General features: G+C 37.3%; 1 non-coding gene across 1 annotated transcript; it reads left to right on the forward strand.

The window, feature by feature from the left end:
* The first annotated feature begins 410 nt into the window (after positions 1-410).
* Positions 411-517, forward strand: LOC133313270 (small nucleolar RNA R71). The gene has a single exon (XR_009751802.1). It is a non-coding gene; the product is annotated as a small nucleolar RNA R71 (small nucleolar RNA).
* Positions 518-4,716: the final 4,199 nt, after the last annotated feature.

Genomic DNA, 4,716 nt, shown 5'->3' on the forward strand with positions numbered 1-4,716 from the left:
ACCACACTCCATTAACTTCTGCTTGTTCTAATGATCCCCCATAATCACATTCCTCTGTCACATGGCCCTTCCCACAGATAGCACACATGCACTTGGTGTCCACAGAAGCAACCTTTTGTGAGGATAGTTGCTTAAAGAGAACATCCAACTGTTGTTGCTGTTGTCTCTGTGTCTGCATCAACTGGTCATTCCTTGCCAATAGGGCATCATACCCATCCAACTTGATGATCCCTGCCCTTCTGTCATACAATGGGGCATTATCAAATTCCTGAGATGCCAATGATTCAAAGATATCCAAAGCTTCTTGAGGAGTCTAGGTGGTCAATGATCCACCAGCAGTGGCATGCACCAATGTCGTAGTGTTGGTTGTCAACCCTTGGAGGAATATTGCTGCTTGATTCCACACTTCTATTCCATGTTGTGGTCATTTCCTCAATAAAGTCTTGAATCTCTCCCAGGCCTCATAGATGGATTCTGACTCTTTTTACTTGAAGCCTGTAATCTCATCCTTCAACTTAGCCCTCTTGGATGCTGAGAAAAATCTCTGCAAGAACTTGGTTTGCAGATCATCCCAAGTTGTTATACTCCCCTGAGGCAATGATTGCAACCATCTCCTTGCATCATCCGTCAGTGAATGAGTGAATAGTCTCAACAGAATTGCATCCCTTGTGACACCATTAATTTTCACAGTATCACTCAACAACAGAAAATTTTCTATATGCAAGTATGGGTCCTCTGCACTGGTTCTAGCAAACTGATCTTTTTGTACTAAATGTATCAATGCAGGCTTCAATTCGAAGTTGCTTGGTTCCACTGTAGGGCGCACAACACTCCCAATGGGAGGGATCACTGCAGGAGTCATGTACTCTCCCAGTGTCCTCTGTTCTGGTGGTGGTGGTGGTTTGTGGTTCTCTACCATAACTTCTTCTTGGTTGACAGCACTGGTTTCACCCCTTTCTTGAAACTGTCTTCTTTGTCTGGCTGCCCTTTTGTTCTTCCTCACTGTCCTTTCTAATTCTGGATCATACAACAAAAATTTGGATCAACCGTACCTCGCATACACCAGAATTAAAATTGACCAAAAACTTAACTAAAAGTAAAATGCTGAAAATAAAAGATTCAATCTCAGATTTCTATGGTATCAATCAATGTTGAAAAAGAAATCCCCGGCAACGGCACCGAAAACTTGTTGCAGATCTAGCAAGTGTACTAGTCGTACAAGTAATAAAATGATGAGTAAAGATCGTTCCCACAGAGATTTGTATTCAAACACCAATGAACCATAGAAAACTAATTTTAATTAAACAAAGGTTTGTAAAAATCATGAATGTTTTGTCACCATAAAATTATTTTGAAAGTAAATTAATCTAATACTAAAAATTTGAATTAAGATTTATAAAAACAAATAAGTAGTCAGAAAACAACTTTCCTCAACAATAAACTCATGTAAACTGATTATATGATGAACTCTTTTTCCTGTGATGTTAATCAACCTTTTACTTATCCTCAAGATGTAATCCCTTACTACCCTGACAGATACATTAATCAGAAACCCCAATCCCTTGGTGATTCCTTTCTTAATACATGCATGAAATACTAAGGTCTTAAGATTATATCAGAACTATAGTATCAATTTCTTGAGTACTATAATCCTGATGATGAGATTGTCAGATATAGGAGAAGTGTAAACATTCCTGTTCTACACTCCTCCCTTAGTAGAAAGAATTGAATCAGAAAATCTCATATCAACACATGAAAAAAACTTCATCATATTAATCAAACATACATAAGAATATCATTGAGTTCCATTGAATTCAGACTACAATGACTCTACTCAGACATAACTAAGGAAGATATAAGAGAAGAAAGATCAAACTCCATTTCCATGTAGTGAATCTTCAATCTCCAAGTGCAATTACAATAGAAAACTAACTAATACAAAGACTAAGTCCTAAGAATTTAGAGAGAAGTCAGATAAGAGAATCTGATGTAGGAGAGAGAGAGAGAAAACCAGATCTTGTAAAATGTGAAGGCCTTTGCCTTATATAGTTTTACAATTTAAAACAGAAATTTAATATAGGCGCTAAAACGTTCAGAATGAGCGTTTTAGCGTCCATGCTTGACGGATGCCCAATTGCTTTCAACTAACTTGAACGCTAAAACGTTCATGAATGGCCGTTTCAGCGTCCATGCCTTGTGAATGCTCAACTGTCCTCAACTAACTCCACCGCTAAAACACTTGGTTTGGACGTTTTATCGTTGGAGACCAGAGGCTTTTTCCAACATCAGGGCGCTAAAACGCTTGTTGCAGGATGTTTTAGCGCCCAAGACCAGCAACTTTTCATCCTCAGAATGCAGCAGCGCGCTAAAACGTTTTGTGTGGACGTTTTAGCGCTCAGCACCAGCAAGTTTTGGCCTCTTTCTGCAGCAGGGCGCTAAAACGTTCTGTGTGGACGTTTTAGCGCTCAACACTTAGGCATTTTTCTTCTCTTTAGAATCTTCTTCCTTCTCCAGTTGCCCTTTTAGCTTGCTTTTCCTACAAGAACAATACAAATTATCAATAAAGCTTCTTGAACTTGTAGTTGAGGACATTCTAGGACATTAACCTCTTTTTCCATCATTTAATCACACAAATTGATACTAATTCATGCCGAAAAACTTGATGAACTAAGGGTTGATCAAGAAGCGTTGTCTTTATGTATGTGCTTATGAACTATGGATTTTGATATGATTGCTGGTCCAAAACAAATTGTGATTCTGCTGTGTTTGGGCTTTGAGCTTGGTTGGACTCTTGGCTTGGATTGTTAGCTTGCAAGGTAAGCTTTCGTGTCCTCGATTTAGCCATTGTGTGGTTCCACCATACCCCATGGGGGAATGGTTTATATGCATGCTATGTTTACATGCTTTGATAATTGAAATGCTGTTGAGCTTTATGTGCAATTGCGTATAATATGTATGTTTTGTTCCACTTCGACGGTTAGCCTGAGTATGTGGCGTCATACAAGACGGTGACACCGTGGGTGGGTACAAGTGGCGTCTTGCACTAGTGTGGGTAATAGACATATTCTTGCATTTCTCTGGCCAGTAGATTAGTATTGACACACATGACATGATTATCTGTTGTATTGCACTCTTTTGGAACTTATACTGTTAAATTATCTTTGAACTTATATTGCACATGTAAGTGATCTTGGGGTGGAAGATCCTTGAGGACCCCTTGCCTTACTGAGATTTCTGTTTAGAGATCTCACCCCACGTTTGGGGCGCTTATTTCAGGTTCAGGTAACCTAGGGGCCGAGACCTCTAGCGGCAGGAGGCCGGAGCTTAGTTAATTATCATGTTTGCTGTTTATGCTGATGCACCTGCTTGGATTTATGCTTTTACCATTACCATGCTGTTTGGATTAAGACTTGATGAGTATGCTGTTTATTTGGTGAGCATGGGGATTGTCCATGCCGCATGGATTTGACGATGTTTAAGTCTATTCGAGTTGTACAAACTATCAGATCTGTCCGGTCTACGTGTTGTAGTTCTGTGACTAGAGACCCACTTTTAGCTATTTAATTTATGAGGTATTTCAGTTAGCTGTCTTTTGCAATTTACATACAGGCAATGTTTTGAAATGAATTAAGTAATTCAACTTGGTAAGGATAATGACGTTATAATTGAAAAGAAAAAGATATTCCGCATATTTAATTAAGTGTGGCTTAATACAATGACATGTTAACAAACCGGGTATACACGAGGTGTTACAAGGACCCCTTGTCTTACTGAGATTTCTTGTTAGAAATCTCACCCAGTGTGCGGCACATTTTCAAGTATAGATGTTGCATGTTTTTACTGACATTTTGCATGTTTTTACTGACATGTTGGATATGATTGAGAATGATTATTATTATATGGCTATTGTATAGAGACATGATATTATTATGTTGTTCTATTTGGTGAGCATGGGGGTTGTCCATGCCATATTGGTATATGCTATGTTTGATTCAGACTTGAATTGTATATTATATCAGGATATTGTTCAGTCTACGTTTTGTAGTTTCGTTTGTATATTCGTTTCAAGTAATAAAGTGATAAGTAGAGTATTGTTCCTACGAGGATTAATGCACCAAGTACTAGTTTAACTATTCCCCATAAGTTGGAAAATATAATTGGTTTGAGTTGTGAAAGGAATTGAATTTAGAATTTCAAAACAGAATTTAAAAATAATTAAATTTAAAACAGAAAACTAAAAACAATTAAAGTTGAATGCAAGCAAGAAGAGATCAAGATCGCGAGAAAATATTGATGAAAAATTTATAAAAAGTATGTAGCCAGGATGCACTTCACCTCCGATCCTCTCTTATATTCCTATATTGTACTTTATAATTAATTAATTCGTTTGTTCAGACAATTCATTTTTCCCTATAAAATAGTTGAACCCTAATGTCTTAGTGATTTCAACCCTTTAACCCAATCAGAATTCTAATGTCTTAGTAATCCCTCTTGAATTAAGCATTAAGCAAATGAATTATGAGTCCGCAAATTATGTAAGCCAATGTCTAGATCATACACAAATTGTTATTCTACCCCTGTCCAGATTAAAACCTCAATATGTCTATTGTGAATTCTAACCCTCAAAGCCCTATAATTTAAAGTGATCAATTCTAAACAGGATATGGAAAAATTAAACCAGGTAGAATAAAACTAACTAACTAATTAAATTATAAA

This window comes from Gastrolobium bilobum, unplaced genomic scaffold (genome assembly GCF_033153095.1).
Source record: "Gastrolobium bilobum isolate Gb01-03AN ecotype WA unplaced genomic scaffold, APGP_CSIRO_Gbil_v1 utg103574, whole genome shotgun sequence".
NCBI lineage: Eukaryota > Viridiplantae > Streptophyta > Magnoliopsida > Fabales > Fabaceae > Gastrolobium > Gastrolobium bilobum.